Raw genomic sequence first — 19,241 nt, forward strand, 5'->3', positions numbered from 1 at the left:
CATTCAACCACTGACTTCAGTGAGTAAAGAATGTGACCTGTTTATAGTCAGCTTTTTAGAGTAGCTTTTGAGTGTACAATAAATGCCACTTGAAACCAGAAACCTCATTTGTCTCTTATTTTTGTTTTAAATAGATCATTTTCGTGTTTTGTTGCGACACCTTGAAATTTACGATTTAAATACATGAAATTTGTAAAATTGACTGTGAATTTGATAGGGCTCTACTAATTGCCTTCGAGAAGGTGGTGGTGAGCTGCCTTCTTGAACCGCTGCAGTCCATGTGGTGTAGGCACACCCACAGTGCTGTTAGGAAGGGCGTTCCAGGATTTTGACCCAGCGACAGTGAAGGAACGGTGATATAGTTCCAAATCAGGATGGTGTGTGGATTGGAGGGGAACTTGCAGGTGGTGGTGTTCCCATGCATCTGCTGCCCTTGTCCTTCTAGGTGGTAGCGATCGCGGGTTTGGAAGGTGCTGTTGAAGGAGCCCTGGTGAGTTGCTGCAGCACATCTTGTAGATGGTACACACTGCTGCCACTGTGTCGATGGTGGAGGGAATGAATGTTGAAGGTGGTGAATGGGATGCTGATTAAGTGAGCTGCTTTGGTGTCGAGCTTCTTGAGTGTTGTTGGAGCTGCACCCATCCAGGCAATTGGAGAGTATTCCATCACATTCCTGATTTGTGCCTTGCAGATGGTGGACAATCTTTGGGGAGACAGGAGGTGAGTTATTTGCTGCAGAATTCTCAATCTGTGACCTACTCTTGTAGCCACAGTATTTATATACAGAACGCGTTTGTTGCACACAACCCACCAATCCCAGTTCATTAAGTGGCTCTACTGGTCATGAAAGTATGAACAGAAAATGCTGGAAATAATGAACAGGTCAGGCAGCATCTGTGGAGAAAGAAACAGAGTTAACCTTCTGTCAGAACTGGAAAATGTTCCAGATGTAATGGGTTTTAAGGAAGTACAGAGGGAAGGAAAGGGGAAGGATGGCAGGGAGGGAACAAACAAAATGGAAGATCCGTGGGTGGGTGGAAGGCAGGAGAGATTAAATGACAGAAAGGACGATGGTGCAAGGCAAAAGGAGATGGTTATGGGGCAAGTGAAGTGAAAGGTAGGTCAAGAGGAGCTATAAATGGCAAGAGCAAAATCATTGCCAGCATCTGCTGTTCAAACCACAGAGTCAATTATTTCGGACTGAATGCGTGGATAATGTTTCCCAATGCCGAAGCAATGAACTTAATAACCACAGTATTTGATACAGAGTCTGTGTTAGCAACAGACACAGGTACCTGGTCCCATGCTTTGTGTCAATGTCTTATTTCTGACTCAGCACCTTGGCTCAATTACCCAAGGCTATCAACCATTTCCACCTTGTCAGTTTCCTTTCATTTCAGGTCAGAACCTTGTCCAAAGAGCCTCTCTTGACAATGACCATCAGGGACACCTAACAGTGGAATTGGGAATCAAAATTCTGATTTCTGATGAAACGTTAACTCTGTTTCTCTGTCCATAAATGTTGCCAGACCTGCTGAGTATTTCCAGCATTTTCTAGGCTCAGTTACTAGGCTGGTTCTGACTCCTATGCTAATACCATATAACAGGTGAGTGAGAAATAGGAAGCTTTGGTTACTGGAGGGAATTGAACTACCTTTGAAGTTCCAAACTGACATATTCCAATTACCAAGTCAGGAAACCATTCTGTGAAGGCATCCAGGAATGTGTCTATTGTATTCAGGACCCTCCAGCACCACGACGTCTGCAAGATTGCCGGATAAGAGATTTGTCAATATCTACTTACTATTTATTTCTTGTTTCCTAAACGTGTTTGTGCAATGTCGATTCTTAAATTGTTTCAATCTGCAGAACTGCAGTTTGTAAAATAAAATAATTTTCTAGAGCTGGCAAAGGTCTCAGTATCTGAAAGTCTCAGATATGAGGTAATTCATTCTACCGTTAAACACAGCCAGTTCTGATATTCCCTAGCTCAGGTATCTCTGAATTAACTTCTAGGTCAGTCCAAAGTATTGGCAGTCATAAAGATGAATAGAGTTGTTCCAAGAATTACAAAGATCAGCCAAGTATAACTAGGCTATTGGAGTTGCTTAAGGCGCAAGCACAGAGATGAAATGTTGAGTGTCTATCAGAGGGGAAATATCCTACATCTGTTGTGTGATTGCCTTTAAGATCTAGTATGCTAATGAGCTACATGTCAGGATGCAGTCACATGACTATTTGCCAGATTCACTCTGCTACTGTAACATCAAGAGGCGAGTCCTGTAAATAGTTAGCTGTGCACTGTATATACTTGTTCGCTGTTTAACAAACGTGTTTTGAGATCTTCAATCAACTGAACTCCACGCATCTCATTTATGTTACATCAGACAACACAAAAAGCTTCTCATTACACTTCTGCAAGGTTGAAGTTTTTTTAAACATTATTTGAAGTAATATATGCATCAACTCTTTAATTACTTCAGTTACCTCAACAACCTAGGGAGCAAACATAATAAGTAAGCCTCTTCCTAGCACACTGTTGCTACGGAGTCATAGAATCATACGCTAGAGCACAGAAAGAGGCCATTGGGCCTGTCAAGCTCATAAGAACATAAGAAATCGGAGCAGGAGTAGGCCATTCGGCCCCTCAAGCCTGCCCCACCATTTAATAAGATCATGGCTGATCTGCCCCAGACCTCAACTCTTCTTTCATCTCATAACCCTCAACTCCCCGATATTTCAAAAATCTACCTACCACCTCTTTAAATACTTTCAGTGATCTAGCCTTCACAACTCGCTGGTGTAGAGAATTCCAGACATTCACTACCCTCTGAGAGAAGAAATTCCTTCGCATCTCAGTTTTAAATGAATGTCCCCTTATTCTGTAACTATGTCCCCTAGTTTGAAATTCCCCCACTAGTGGGAACATCTTCTCAACATCTACCCTGTCAAGCCTCCTCAGAATCTTGTGCATTTCAATAAGATCACCCCTCATTTTTCTAAACTGTAATGAATAAAGGCCTAACTTGTTTAGCCATTCGCGATAAATCAACCCCTTCATCCCAGGAATCAGTCCAGTGAATCTTTTTTGAACTGCCTCCAATGCCCGTGTATCCTTTCTTAAATACGGGGACCAAAACTGTACACACTACTCCAGGTGCAGCCTCACCAACACCGTGTATAGTTGTAACAAGACTTCCCTATTTTTAAACTCCAACCCCCTAGCAATAAAGGCCAAAATTCCATTTGCCTTCTTAATTACTTGCTGCACCTGCATGCTAACTTTTTGTGTTTCATGCACAAGAACATCCAGATCCCTCTGTGCTGCACTTTTGTGGAGTCTCTCTCCATGTAAATAATAATCTGCCTTTTGATTCTTCCTACTAAAGTGCATGACCTCACACTTTCCTACATTAAATTCCATCTGCCAAGTTTTTGCCCATTCACTCAACCTATCTCTATCCCCTTGCAGATTCCTTATGTCCTCATCACAACATGCCCTCCCACCTATTTTTGTATCATCAGCAAATTTGGATATATTACACTCTGCCCCCTCCTCCAAGTCATTAATATAGATAGTAAATAATTGAGGCCCTAGGACTGATCCTTGTGGCATTCCACTAGTTACATCTTTCCAACCTGAAAAAGACCCATTAATCTTGACTCTCTGTCTTCTGTGAGTTAACTTGCAGAATTCCCTCCTTCCCTCACATTGGCAGATTGAGCTCAGCGGCAATGTCAGACGTGAAAAAAAAAATTCCACAGGATAACAACGGGTAACTTGTCTAACCTTTGCAGGCACAGAGGACTCTCGCCTCTGTGGTATCAGCTTTTCAAAGACAGGAAAGTGAAGGCACATGAGTGCCGCATGTCATGCAGAAGATTGCGAACGGCTGGTAAGATCACAGCGAATTAGATACAAATTCATGGAAAACAGTATGTAACGGATTTAAATTACGATCCCGTTGTGTCGTGACAGAGGTGCTGCCTCGGAACTTCGCCGCCTCCGAGAAAATCGGAAACCGGCATTACTGCGTCGGCTCCTGCGGCAGACGACTCCGCGCTGATTCTCCGCCAACCCCGCATCCCCCCAACCAACCACCAAAAAACCTGCCTTCTAACAGAGCATAAAATCCATCCCATACATTCACACACATATCCACACACACACACCTATTCACGTACATAATCAGTAAATTCAACAATTTTGATGCATTTATTAGGACACACTAGAAGCAATAAACAACAATTTGCATTTATATACCACCTTTATGAGCTTAACACCTCTCAAGGCACTTCACAGGAGTGTTATCAAACAAAATTTGACATCAAACCATGTAACAAGATGTTCACACAGCTGGCTGAAAGCTTGGTCAAAGAGATGGGTTTTAAGGAGTGTATTAAAGGAGGAGAGAGAGCGAGGTGGAGAAGGTCAGGGAAGGAATTCCAGAGTTTAAGCCCTAGACACCTGAAGCTTATATAGGGGTAAATAAGCTTGGCATTAAAAACAATGCTTAATTTCAGACTTAGACTGGAATCAGAGAGCAAGCTATAGTGATTCATCACAAACCACAATGAAACCTTTTAATGGGCTCTTCTATTATTATATTCCCTGAGCAATAATATCCTTCCGAAGTCCCAGTGCCCATACAAATATTCAGACAGATCCCTATACTGACAAAGGAGTGAAACCACTAACAATGTATCACGAAGAAATGTCAGTTTGTGATTCATCTCAAAATTGAGGTGTTATGTTTCACTGCCGCCTAGTGGTGACTAGTCATATTATACAATGCAGAAACAACAATAACCACAGAAATTGCTGGAAAAACGCATCAGGTCAAGCAGTATCTGTGGAGTGAGAAACTCGCTCCCTCTGTCTCTCTCTCTCCACAGATATTTCCCTCTCCACAGATACTGCCTGGCATGCTGAGTGTTTCCAGCATTTTCTTTTATATCGGATTTCCAGCATCTGCAGTATTTTGCATTTGTTTTACGGAGAGGGTGATGATTATCTTGGTGTTAAAATTTTAGGGAGTACATTTTTTGGGGGGCACAGTTCTTTAACATCAATGTACATTCACTCAGAAAATGTCGATTTGTGCATTAAATTGCGATGAGCAGCATCTGTAGCTGTTCACTGAAAACAAGTTGGGCTTAAACATGGTGCATTTTAGTAAGGCTGCAAATTCCAAATACGTATGTGGCGTGCTGTATTGGTGTGATTTGTAATCCATGCACCGTAGCTCTTCTCATCACCATCTACAAGATGCACTGCAGCAACTGGCCAAAGCTTCTGCTTAGGTCTGGCCTATATGTAGCACCAGACCCACAGCAATGTGGTTGACCCTTAAACGTAGTTGTATCGGGATCGCCAATAAACTCTGGCCTTGCCAGCAACACCCAAATTCCATGAATTAAATAAAAAAAAGAAATATCTGGGAGAACGAGATGTAAATTTGTTCAGTGAGACAATGCACAATCGGGGAGATGATACATTGACCTGGATTTTGTGGTCAGTGGTGAAGGAACGCTGCTTGCTGCTGATCACACTTACAGCTGCCCACAGACTTTTCATGGGCTTTTGAGTAGCAATTTATGCTATTTGGAGATCCTTTTTGGTGCAATGCCCTCAACAGGAAAACTGTGCATAAACAGAGCTACTAACAACGCATCTCCCCAACCAATCGGATTATAGAATCTCAATAAGGCATGAGTCTGAACCAGGAAATATAACTTAGAACATTTAGTTCAATGTAAAATTATGTACAGAAAATGAAATGAAATGAGTGAAAGAAAAATGGGGTTAAGAGAGCACGATAAAAGAAACAAAGAAAAAATATTTTTAAATCTCCAACAATAATTCAAATCTGAAGGAATGAGACTCCACACATGTAAAAGTAACTTTTCAGGGGCAGAGAGGTTGTTCATCAGTAATTAAGCATTATCACACCATTAAAGCTCACTTCACCGGCCCTAAATTTTTCTGACATGTTTAGTGGGTAACTAGTGGGTAAGTATTACAACTTCAGGCTGTGGCATATATGTGAATGCCCAGTCTCTCAACAAGGTACCACCATAGTAAAATTTGTGGAGCCAGCTCAGTCAGCAACTTCCTGATTTCTGTGTTTACCTGTGCATGTGCAGATGTTGGAAGTCATTTTTGTCCATAATAATGCTGACAGCCTCACCGTTATTCTTAATGCAAAATCATCATGTCAGTTTTTGGCTGCTGCTCCATGGAGTAGAAGAAGCTGTGATGATCCTGCAGTACAGAACTAGGAACCAGCAACATGCCTTTGAGCTACCTTTTCTGAGGCTAGTGAATGGGATACTGTTTAAGGTCCAAAGCTTGTTATTCCTATGCACAAAATTGGAAACTTTAGTGAACCTGAAAACTCCCAAGAAATCAGCGAGATCAGTTTTCTTTAGGATGTCATGGCATATAAGTCAGATGTTTTAGAGGTCGGCAGAATAATCAGGAAGGAACACTGTGTATTCTGTTCTCATTAGGAAGGTATAAATCAGGTTCCATATGAACTCCAAGTGCCAGAAAGTGTAAAGGGAAACCACTTGTATTGTTTTCATTGATTTCATAAAGTTTGTGATTGTGCCTCCGTGACCCCCCCGTGACTCCGCCCCTACCCCATGACTCCGCCCCTACCCCCGTGACCGCCCGCCCCCCCCCCCCCCCTCCCCTTGAAGGAGCTATGAAAGTGCATGGCCAAATTTTGGATTTTATCCTGGTCATGTTCTCCAGCTGTATGGTACAAGTAAGGATAGACAAGTGATTCATGGAACCATCTATGTTGGCCTATGACATGAACAACTATACCATTTCTCTTAATCACCTCTCCTTCATTGTCCCATTCAGTAGGACTACTTTCACTTGGTTCCATTCTTACCCAACACAACCATAGCCACTGTATCTCCAGCAATGGGTTTGGTTAAGGGCCTAAACAGCCCCTCCTCCTCCTCTGGTCTCTGTGTAAAGCGGCCAATCAGTAAAATATTATTTAAATAATTATTTGGTTTTTTAGTGATCCTGGCCACTTCCTGATGACCTACTTTAGCCCTCCCGGAAGGTAATATGCTTCATATCGGTGAGTATATCAGCTATGGCTCAGTGGGTAACACTCTGACCTCTGAGTCAGAAAGCTGTGACACACGGGGAACACCCACCAGCTGCAAGTTCCTGTCCAGGTCACGCACCATTCCTTCATCGTCACTGGGCCAGAAATTCTGGAACTCCCTCCCTAACAGCTGTGAGTGTACTGCAGCAGTTCAAGAAGGCAGCTCACCACCACCTTCCTGAGGGCAATTAGGGATGGGCAATAAATGCTGGCCTGACCAGCGACACCCACATCCCATGAACAAATAAAAAAAAGTGGGTTCAAGCCCCATTCTAGAGAATTGAACACAATAATCTAGGCTGACCCTACCACTGCCAGGGAGTGCTGCACTGTTGGAGGTGCCGTCTTTCAGATGAGATGTTAAACCAATACTCTGTTTGGTCTCTCAGGCGGATGTAAAATATCCCATGCCACAATTTCAAAGAAGAGCAGGGGAGTTCTCCCCAGTGTCCTGGCCAATATTTATCCTTCAATCAATGTCACTAAAACAGATTATATGGTCATTAGCACATTGCTGTTTGTGGGAGCTTGCTGTGCACAAATTAGCTGTGGTGTTTCCTTCATTAGAACAGAGACCACACTTGGAAAGGTACTTCATTGGTTACAAATCACTCTGTGGTGTGCTGAGGTTACAAAAGGCTCTATATGAATGCAAGTCCTTCTTTCCTTTCTGTTACACTGGGCTCCTATGAGTCATGGAAGCAGGAATTCCCGGTGTATGGAGTCCCTGCCCCTAATGAGGGACCACCTGGGCTCCACCAGAAACAAGACTGCCTAAGATTTCCCAATGAAGGTCAGGAGTTGGAGTGTCCCTGGTCCCAGGATTATTCCAGCTCATTCTGCCAGACTCTCTCGGAATTATAATGGGAGTCTGGTGGGAACTCAGCCTCACCAAAATCAACCTTCTGATGGAAATAAGTTGAGAGTCAATTCCTACTTATAACTAACATGCCCTCTAAGCTGCATGGCCGCATAGCTACACAGCATCCTAAAAATTCCCACACAGGCTTAATACAACTGAGTGACTTGCTAGGCCATCAAGACTCAACCACATTGCTGTGGGTCTGGTGTCACATGTAAGCCAGACCAGGTAAGGACAGCAGATTTCTCTCCCTAAAGGACATCAGTGAACCAGATGGGTTTTTACAACAATGGTTTCACAGCCATCATTAGACTAGCTTTCAATTCCAGATTTATTAATTGAATTTAAATTCCACCTTCTGCCTTGGTGGGATTTGAACCCATGTCCCCAGAGCAATATCCTGGGTCACTGGGTTACTAGTCCAGTGACAATGTCACGCAGTTACCATGCGTGCACGGACGTGCAAAAAAATGTAAAGGGACCACACACTTAAACAAATTGTCCGTACACATCTATTGTTTTCTTTTAATATTTAAAATATTAGTATTTAATGTAACATTTAAACAATCTTATAATGTTTAGCTTCAAAGGCAGAATTGCAGTAAACCCCAATATTCCAGCAAACATACCAAAAACGGCAAAATTCAAAATTTTCTGTCCTTCCACCACACCCCACCCCCACCCCAAGAAATTGTCACATGACCTCTGATGTCATAAACCCCTTCAGAAATATCTAAAATTTCCACTGTAAAAATGCACATTAATGTAGTTCACATCTTGCCCTCAAAGATTGATTGGTCATTGGGAAATCAGAGAGTTTAACATACATGTGTCAATTTGAGGAATGTAATCCTCTACCAGACAAGTCCATGTCATAAAACCAGAACTTAACTTATTCAGTCTCAATAAAGCAATAGTTCCGGTCATAAATCTCTATTTAGGACTGTTTTGAGTCAATGTTTTTCCTTGAGTCGTCAGCTTTCCTGGAGCTATGTCAGCATTTGCTAGTTTGTTCGGTTATGCAACAATTTCTTCAGATCGACACTGTACACTAACAACTGGCTGTGACAGTGTATTTATCTGAGTATTGCTTTGCAGGGATCATTCTGGGCTAATTTAGGCATTACAAGAGAACTTTAGACATTAAAATTAATTGCAATCAAATCTCTCTCTCGCATACAAATCCATCACTTGCACCAGCGAGGTACTTAACCCTAATGGCATTAACAGAGAAATCTGGCACACTCGAATTCTACTACCATAATGTTTCCAGCTATGAGCATCAAATGTGTCTGTGTGTTGCTCTTAAATTTGGTCAATAATATAAAATGGAGTCTGTCACTTTAGATCATTATTAATCTTCCTGGATTGTGGATGTCCCACAGGCAATTCAATCTCAGACTCTGCCATGTTATTCAGCTAATGAAGTGAAGCTCTGCATACCTCCCCTTGGACAATGCAAGGAATAGAATCAATTCTGTGCACTCGGACAATTGATTTCCTTAATGAGAATACAAATCAATGTTGCACTTGTTTGCTGCTTAGATCAGATTTGGTTTCAGGCAGGTAAATCTATGTAGAGCAAGTGAATGCTATTCCTTCAGTGCTCACACTTTATGAAGGGAGGGAGGGAACATCAGAGAGTCTGCCTGTTATAAATTCAAGCAAAATACTGTGGATGCTGGAAATCTGAAATAAAACTGGGTAGTGCTGAAGTACTCAGCAGGTCTGACAGCATCTGTGGAGAGAGAAGCAGAGTTAACGTTTCAGGTCAGTGACCTTTCTGATGAACCTGAAACGTTAACTCTGTTTCTCTCTCCACAGATGCGGTCAGACCTGCTGAGTATTTCCAGCGCTTTCTGTTTTCATTTTGTTACAAATTCAGGTCTGCTATACACAATTCCTCAGATTCAGCAGTGTTGTTCACTCTGAGAAGCTGTAATTGTGTCCTCTGCTTGGGGCAGTGACTCACTGTCGTTTATCGATTGGTATGATAACACAATAGTCGCAACTGCTTGTGATCTGAACCATGATCTTTCGCACGTGTATTTCTTCAATCTCACTGAAGACAGACCGAGTTAACGATGGTGAGCCCTGATTTGAATTATTACACCGCAGTATTCCACAGTAAGGTAAACATACAGAGTCCCAATTATGATCACGTTCAGTATTTACTTCAATTAGTAAGATTGATTGCACTCGGTGATGTAAGGACATTACTAATATAACACCACCCCATCTCAGTTGATAGTGCTGCTTAACTTCACTTCTACTAAACATTCCATCTGAATTCTTCCAATCTCTTGCGATGAATTTGGAGAAATTGTGTGAATGAATACTTTCATCTCTTCATGCCATTTTTCTGCCAATCTATCACTGAAATTATGGGAATACACTAGGAGAATCCCAGGGAATTTCAGTGCCAATAGATCCTCTGAACCTTTTCCTAAAGTCCCAGCAGAATTTTCTCCTGCTGAAGGCTCCTATCTTTTCTTGCAGGTCCTTTGCTGCCCGGGCTCCCTCCCACGTTTTCGGAACACTCTGTTTCTAAAACGTCTTGACTACAGCATCAGTTTCCAGTCAGACTGCCCACCTCCCTCTCCCAATCCCCCGAGCAGAATGCACCAGTCTAACTTGACAATGTTTCCTGCTGAGTCCAAATGACGGCAGGAGCAATGAGTGTAAACAACAGCATGAATGTTGAATGACCCTTCATTTTCCGTAGGATGCTGCTCTTGATGTCTGGACTGAAACCTATTCTACACCTGTCAGCTCAGTAGCTCTGTGAATGTAACTACTTAAGTACTAGGTTTATCAATAGTAGCATTTCAAAGATGTATTACAACCATTTCCTGATGATGACATTGTCTGAAATCCCAAAACATGACAGTCATTAACAGAAACCATTCAGCCCAGAATGTAATAGCACATTCTATCAGGCGGATGACATGTTTAGTCACAGATGATAATGAGCTGAAGCTGAAAGGGGAAACAAAATGGGGTAAAAACTTTACTCGGTCATTTACTGTGTTAGCGTAATCAATAGCTCAATCTGGATACATCAGCTAAAGGGTTCAAAGGTTGTTAGAACGTTGCTACATACAGGAGAAAACAAAGGGGAGCTATTTAACAGCAAGTGGGTTTTTGAGAGATTCCCACCTGCTCACAACTTCAGGAGGCTGCAGTGATTTTAACAGCAGGCCTTCGTTAACACCCTGTCAGCTGACCTTCCTGCCTGCATGGGTGGGAAGTGGATGGAATGCAACTGCTGACTGGCGGGAATTGAGACAGTCCCTTGGCCACTCTCCAGCACTGGGCTTCAGTCAGTACAATCTAAACAGAAGATGTCTCCAATTGTTGCCATAGTGAAGGCAGGACACCTACTGCTCACAGCAGGTCACAAGACTTCACAGGGGACTCTTCACTTCCTGATGGCTAGTCTCTATTTCTTTACTCTGATCCAGATTAAATGAGTCCATGCCTGTTTAGGGTACAGAACTCAGAAGTGCTAATAATATGACAATCCCAGGGAATATTCATATAATTTACATAACCAGTTCTCTGCAGTAACCACCATAGAAAACAAGTATCCAGAACCACATCATTTTCTCAGGTCTGTAAACTCAGTTACTCCAATTGAGTGCAGATCCAAAGATGGAGGAAGTCACTGGGGGAAGAGCTTCCGCTCACCTGAAATCGGCCAAACCAAACCATGGAATTTCAAATGCAAATTATGCCCAGTGCAAATCGTGTTTCCTCAATCTCTCGTGCTAATTTAAAAACAGTCACATTAGAAGTTTGCCCTTCCTACAAAACTGGCCAGGCCCCCAGATTGAATTAATCACCATTGGGAGTTTCCGCTAATTACTCGTTTGTGGCTCCATAAATGAAGCAGTTCTTTTTTGCTGCATGGTCACTAATTGGCACATTATAAAAGCTTTTAAAACGATATTTAATTTATTCAGAAACTGACTACTGTACCCCAATATAACTAGCAAATGTTTCTGTTCTTTTAAAGCCATTTTCAGTTATTTAAAATCCAGTTACTGACAGGCGGTGGACTGACTGTGTTAAAAATGCTTGTTGTTGGTGATAAACCCAATTTCAACTGCGTTAATCAAACTGCACCAGATTACCGCTCTCAAATACATCAAGGAATATTTTTAATGCAAGAATAAAGTGTAAACAATTATATTGTGAAATGCTGGTTCAAGAACAATTTTGCATTTGTGATTATGCAAATAAGTTTGAGTGGAAACTTGAGGAAAGCAATTTCAATTCGGAAAATGAGTGCAATTTGCTCCGCTATTGTCCATGGCGCCCAAAGCAGAAAAAAACTCTCCTCCAATTAACACCTAACACAGAAAAAAATTTATAGAATAAAAAATAAATGAAGCTGGCATGTGTTAATGAACACTGGTAGGTTATAAATTACATTCTTTCTACGACACTCAACACCCCCTGTAGATAACCTAGCAATCTAATCAATATAAAATGAAAAATTCAATCTTATAGGGATGATAAAGGTCTCAGAATATTGGCCATGTTAAGCCCATTTTTCAAGCACTGACTGGCCTGCTAAGCCCTTATTATGTCATACAAGTTGTTCATTTTCGACCAGAAATGCATCACCTACCATATTGGATAAGGTAGCTATGCTGGCAGCAGTTCGGGAGTATTTAATGGCCAGAATCTTTTACTCAACAGAGGGTCTTGTGCATGTTTGAGGACCCATGTGTGATCCTTGCACAGACTAACTCTTCACTCTCCAGTGAACTCAATCATAGAAACATAGAAAATAGGAGCAGGAGTAGGCCATTCGGCCCTTCGAGCCTGCTCCGCCATTCATTATGATCATCCAACTCAGTAATCTGTTCCCACTTTTGCCCCCATATACATCAAACTAAGTGCTAAGTGGCAGGATGGCCCCCATACTTACCCGAACGTGGAGTCGGGAGGGGCAGAAATGCTACAATTGACTTTACATTAAAAAGAACAAAGACCATTCCCCACCTGGCCACCGAGCAAGAACAATCTCCCCACCCCCCACCCCCAAACATCAATGCCCAGGACACCATTCTCCCCACATCCACCCACCAACCCCCACCGGACAGCAATCTCTCCCCAGCTCCCTCCGACACCACCACATCCTCACAGCCACTCCAACGTTTCCCTGTCCACTACTTCTTACCCTGCCCAACCATCACCCCCACCACTCTGGACTCTGCTACTTCCCACCCTCTCGCCCAACCATCACTCCCACCACTCTGGACTCTGCTACTTCCCACCCTCTCGCCCAACCATCACTCCCACCACTCTGGACTCTGCTACTTCCCACCCTCTCGCCCAACCATCACTCCCACCACTCTGGACTCTGCTACTTCCTACCCTCTCGCCCAACCATCACTCCCACCACTCTGGACTCTGCTACTTCCCACCCTCTCACCCAAGCATCATCCCCACCACTCTGGACTCTGCTACTTCCCACCCTCTCGCCCAACCATCACTCCCACCACTCTGGACTCTGCTACTTCCTACCCTCTCGCCCAACCATCACCCCCACCACTCTGGACTCTGCTACTTCCTACCCTCTCACCCAACCATCACTCCCACCACTCTGGACTCTGCTACTTCCCACCCTCTCGCCCAACCATCACTCCCACCACTCTGGACTCTGCTACTTCCTACCCTCTCGCCCAACCATCACCCCCACCACTCTGGACTCTGCTACTTCCTACCCTCTCGCCCAACCATCACCCCCACCACTCTGGACTCTGCTACTTCCCACCCTCTCGCCCAACCATCACTCCCACCACTCTGGACTCTGCTACTTCCCACCCTCTCACCCAACCATCACTCCCACCACTCTGGACTCTGCTACTTCCCACCCTCTCACCCAACCTTCCTGATCTGTTTCTTTCACAGGCATCAGCTTCAATCCACCCAGATTTTCAATAATTTCTACTTGCTGCCAATCCAATGCACCTGAACACAAACTCAAGGAAATCTCCCCTACAACTTGTTTTTATCTCTAAGCAGACGGAGGCATTTACATGGTCGGAATTAGCAAACATTCATTTTCTCTGTCATTTTGCAAAGAATCAGTGAGAATTCTTAACTATCAGCCAGCTCAATGATCTACAATATTAAGAACAAATGGAATTAATCTATTAATTCTTCAGCTAATTAGGACCTCTTTAGTGATACTACAGTAGAGGCGCATCATTAGCATTCACTGCAGCCTCTTCAAATCATGGAGAGTAACATGGAAGGATGACTGTACCATTTGATAAATGCTGTGGCAGGACTTCAGAAACTGCTACCATAATTAATCAAGATCAGGATCAAAAACGCATGCTGATAGAATACTTATTTTAACACCTTTTCTGAAGGCACTGATTCTAAGTGAGTTAAAGACCTTTGGACCTGTCAGTACTTTACACAAGTGACCATTTTTGACATGTGAGCCTGAATGGGCAGTGTCAGGCTATTCCAACATACTGTTACCTGTTATTATGCAATAGCTATACATGCACATAAATACAGGACCACTGCACAGTGATCAGGAGTGAGACCAGCTGTTAATTTGCCCTCTCTCTAACCTTGTTCTCATTCTCATGCCATAGGTAGCATCTCAAATGCCTCCTCTAAGGTCAGCCAACTTAGCATGAACTGGATGAAACTTGGCCATCCTTTGTCTGCTTGGCTCCATTTGTGTAATGCAGTTGGCGACTGAGTCTCAATACTGAGAGAGGCAACATGCTCCAAATGAGTCCTCGTGCCTCCCAACTAATAAATACCTGCGTAGCAGAGCTTATACCAAACCTCTTCTCAAAACATGAGACATTTGTAGCTGTTCCCAATTACAGAGTACAAATTCTAAAAATCAGAGCATCATAACAATGAGGGCAAATCTATTGCACAATCCTGCTGCAAAACAGCACTACACAGACAATATTGATTGGTTAAACTGGTCAACAGGTGGCCAATTACTACGAATGATTTCAAATCTCCACAACCACAACCAATATTCTTATATATGAGTCAGAGGTTGAAATTGTCTGTGAACAGTTACCACCAATGTCAACAATTGCTATAATGAGCTCTAGTTTTGACTATTCCAATGCTCTCCTGGCTGGCCTCTCTCCTTCTAAAGTCGAGCTCATCCAAAATTCTGCAGCTCATATTCTACCTTGCACCAATTCCTGTACCCCCCACCACCCCCCCGCCCCCCATGTTCGTTGACCTACACTCGCTCCTGAAAATGTTCACACTAATGCATTACAATTGCAATCAGAGATGAAAATTATGCAGGGGGTCCACTGGTTTCTTTAAAATGTGACTTCACAATAGGGCAGCTTCTAAACTTATTTTTCAATGTTTTTTCTTTAATGCTGGCAGAAATCAAGACACTGGCACATTCTGTCCGAACTCTGCATTTGATTCAATCAGTAGCTGTTTCTGTGAGATAAAGCTGGTATCTCACAAAGGCTTTTACATAGATGCAGGAAAACAGTGAAAATATCTGTGATGTTTTCCAAAAAAACACCACTATTTTTTTTAAATACAGTCATGGAGGTTTGATTTGACAGAATGGCTGTTTCTAATGTTGAATATATGGCTTCTTTCCTGACTGCAATTGTCGGGTTTGTCAGCCACTCATTGGTATATATTTCATCCCTCTTGCTTATTCCTCATTAAAATGTCTCAATGTTGTTGTGATAAACGTGCTGAGAATGTACCGCAGAATGGCTGCAATTCCTTAGATTATAGTCACAATCCCACCAGGTTATCACGGTGAAGGGCAGAGAGACAAAGTGCTCCCAATTTAGAGACATCCAGCTCACTGTATACTTCTTGTATTGCCCATTTACAGAGCCTCTAATTATACTGAAAGAAGGAACTTGCATTTATATAGCGCCGCTCATGAACTCCGGATGTCCAATGCTTTTTACAGCCAATTAATTACTTTAAAAGTGTAAATGTAAGAGACACAGTAGCCAGTTCACACACAACAAGCTCCTACAAACATAGCAATGGAATAAATGGCCAGATAACCTGTTTCTGTGATATTGGTTTAAAGGATAAATATTAGATAAACCAGGGAGAACCCCCTTGCTCTTCTCCAAAGAGTACTGTGGGATCTTTTATGTCCACTCTGATGGGGTCAGAGGGGCAGACAGGACCTCAGTTTAACATCTTATCCAGCAGTGCCACACTCACTGGGTACTGGCACAGTGTCAGCCTAGATAATGCGCTCAAATCATTGGAGTGGGTCTTGAACTCAAAACTACCTGACTCAGAGACGAGAGAGATACCCACTGAGCCATGGCTGAAAAATTCCTGAAAATGAGTCAGAGACATGGTGCAACAGCAGGATATAAAACTTGCTGCTGCTTGAAGAGAAAATGCAATGGAAGAAGCAGACAACTTGAGTGACAGATCGGTAAATGTCACAAAGCCATGAACTTGTAATGGAGATCTGGAGCATGAAGCATGGGGTCAAGGATCACCCACCAACAATGTAACATGCAATTTGTGGAGTGAGGTAGCTGTATGAGTGATTGTCACCTTCTCAAAGATATCATTTTCAGTGCAGGAAGAAGTTTATTACCCTCACCAGAGCAGTCAAGGTAAGCTACCTGCTCACCTAACTCTTCCTTGCAGCCTCTTTAGAGGTGCAGCACTCTTTCATTCTTTACGCTCATAGTGCCAGAGGAGGCAAAGGTGAAAGTTGGATCTGACATTGGGAAGCAGAGGTCAATCCCTACCTCCAGAGCCTGCGGACTCAGATATCTGGAGTCCTGTTCTAAAAAGGAGACTGTTAGGTGAGCGTCACGCTTATATGGAGACACTGAGGACCACCTTGGGGAAGACAGATGTCAATGTCCAAAGCCATTCTCAGTGCCAATAGCTGAGAAGGATTTGACATACTGCAGTGCTACCTAGAGGAGGTAGCAGTATCACTGACATCTACATCCATTCTCTTTTGCAGAGCGCCCTTCAGACTAGTCAGTGCATTCAAAATGAATGCTTTACACATGGGCCTTTGGGGACTATTTGGAGAAACTGATCAAAAGGGGCTTCCGAGAGCTTATGGGAACTATCTCTCAGGGTCTGCAAGACCTAACTGATATCATCAGGTCTGTCCTCCTGCCAAGAAGTGGCTATTGAGATTCGAGGTCCAATCGCATGACTAGAGCTTGACTTCATATAACCACTCTCCCTCTTAATGGCAGCTCATGTGACCTTCCTCGCCTGCTCCTTCAAATTCTGGTCAGGTAAATGTCAGAACATAGATGCCCAACACTGTCCACTGACAAGTCTTCCCAAAGCTCAGAGCCTAAAGACAAGAACCAGCTCAGACCCAAGAGGTTCATTCGGCGACAGCACAGTCAAACACCACCAGCGTCCCTGGCCCTCTAATCACCTCAGCATAGCACCAGGACAGGTTTAAGAACAGTACTGAATCACCTGGAGTAGGCCACATGGTAATAAGAAGCATGCTGTAAATATATATGCGCACAGTAAAACTACTTTGATACTGGAAGTTCTGAAGTTCATCGTTTTTTGTATTTGTGTAGAGGTCAGTTTACAAGAGGAAACAGAGCTCGTTTTATGCCGACATACGGAACTGTTGCCTCCTTCAGCAAACCTCTTCTGAGTCATGATTGAGGGAGTGACAGGATTTATAGATTCTGGTGGAAGGGTACCTCATGGTTGGTCTTCATAGGGGTAGCTTTATCCTTCATTCTTCTCTCATTTCCTCTTCCTCATGCTTCAGTCCTGCTTCCATCATAAAGTCATATATGAGAATCTCTATAATGAACCCCATGGTAAAAGCTCCTGACTCAAGATAGGAAACTTTCCCTGTTTGAAACTGCTGAAAGGGAGTTTGTCCAATCTTTTTTTTTAGTTACACAGCTGAGAACAGGTTTTGCTAATCGTTCCTGTCAAAGCTGATATTTCAAAGTTTGTGGACGCTCAAAGTCTGTGAACTTTCTGGTTTGATAAGTCATGCAGGTAACTTAGCGACCTTTTCTACATGCTCAACTTAACTCAGGTGCAATTCTGATGTCAGAGTTTTCGGGAGAACAGCTTTGGCCATCATTTTCCTTTAGTTTGCACACACTTTTGGGGGAGTGTGTTTACTGCCAGCAGCCAATCTATCGGAATTTAATGTGTACTTTAGAACATTACCAAATCTGTCTTAAGCTCCAAATTCTGGCCATTACTGTCATTACTTTGCACCCAAGGAAACTCGAAGTGGTGGAAACAGGAACAAAAAGCAGGAGCTGGACATTCAGTTGCTGTGCAGTAATTTCTGAAGAACTTCTCCTGATCTCTCTCTTTCCTCATCTCTCACTGTAACAGCAGTGGATCAGCTGGAACACTGAAACTAGCACACAAACAGCCACACACTACGCTTCTCCAGAGTTTCCTGCAAACCTCTGCCAATATTTCGGCAAGACAGCTGAGAAAGTCCACAGAAATTCTACCCCATAGTATTTAAAATATATAAAGGAGAAATTACCCTTATGGATGAAGGCTAATTATATATAACATTAATCTATGGTCCACTGTCTTTTATCGTGACTATGAATTTGGACCGAATACATTGGCAGCAAAGTTTTAGATCTGACTACAAATTTTACTTACTTCATAAATAGGTGAGTGGGATGGTTATACCCAAGATTAACCTGCAGGGAGCAGAAATAACATGATTTTATTACATGGAATCAACACTGCCCGAAAGAACAGGATGCAGGGCTTTGATTGAGTTTCACACTCTGATATAAGGGGATCAGATTTAACTGTCACAGTCGAGCAGGAAATGGTCTTGTTTTGCACACTGCCTGAGTTTCCTTTCAATCAAAGTCAAGGAAAATTGGACAGTCTGTCATTCAATTTCCCGTCCAGAAGAAGGAGTTAAAATCAACACCCTTTTGGAACAGATTTGTCACCATTGGAGAGGGGGACATGAAGGAAGCTAAAAATAAACCAAGTTTATAGTGTACCATAGTGTAATGTTGATGCAAATAAATTATCTCAATTTGCTGGAGTTATATCAAAGGGCCAAGGAAATTTTGTAATACACTGTCTGGCTCATCATTATCTTTTGAAACGGAATTCTCCCCAATTTTCCCTTCTCTGTTAAAATGATTGAGAGCATGCCTCATAGGCAATGCTTGCACAGTATCCTCGGAACACAGTGATGACAAAACAAGCAACAACCTAATAGGTGT

This window comes from Heterodontus francisci, chromosome 2, assembly GCF_036365525.1.
Source record: "Heterodontus francisci isolate sHetFra1 chromosome 2, sHetFra1.hap1, whole genome shotgun sequence".
Lineage (NCBI taxonomy): Eukaryota > Metazoa > Chordata > Chondrichthyes > Heterodontiformes > Heterodontidae > Heterodontus > Heterodontus francisci.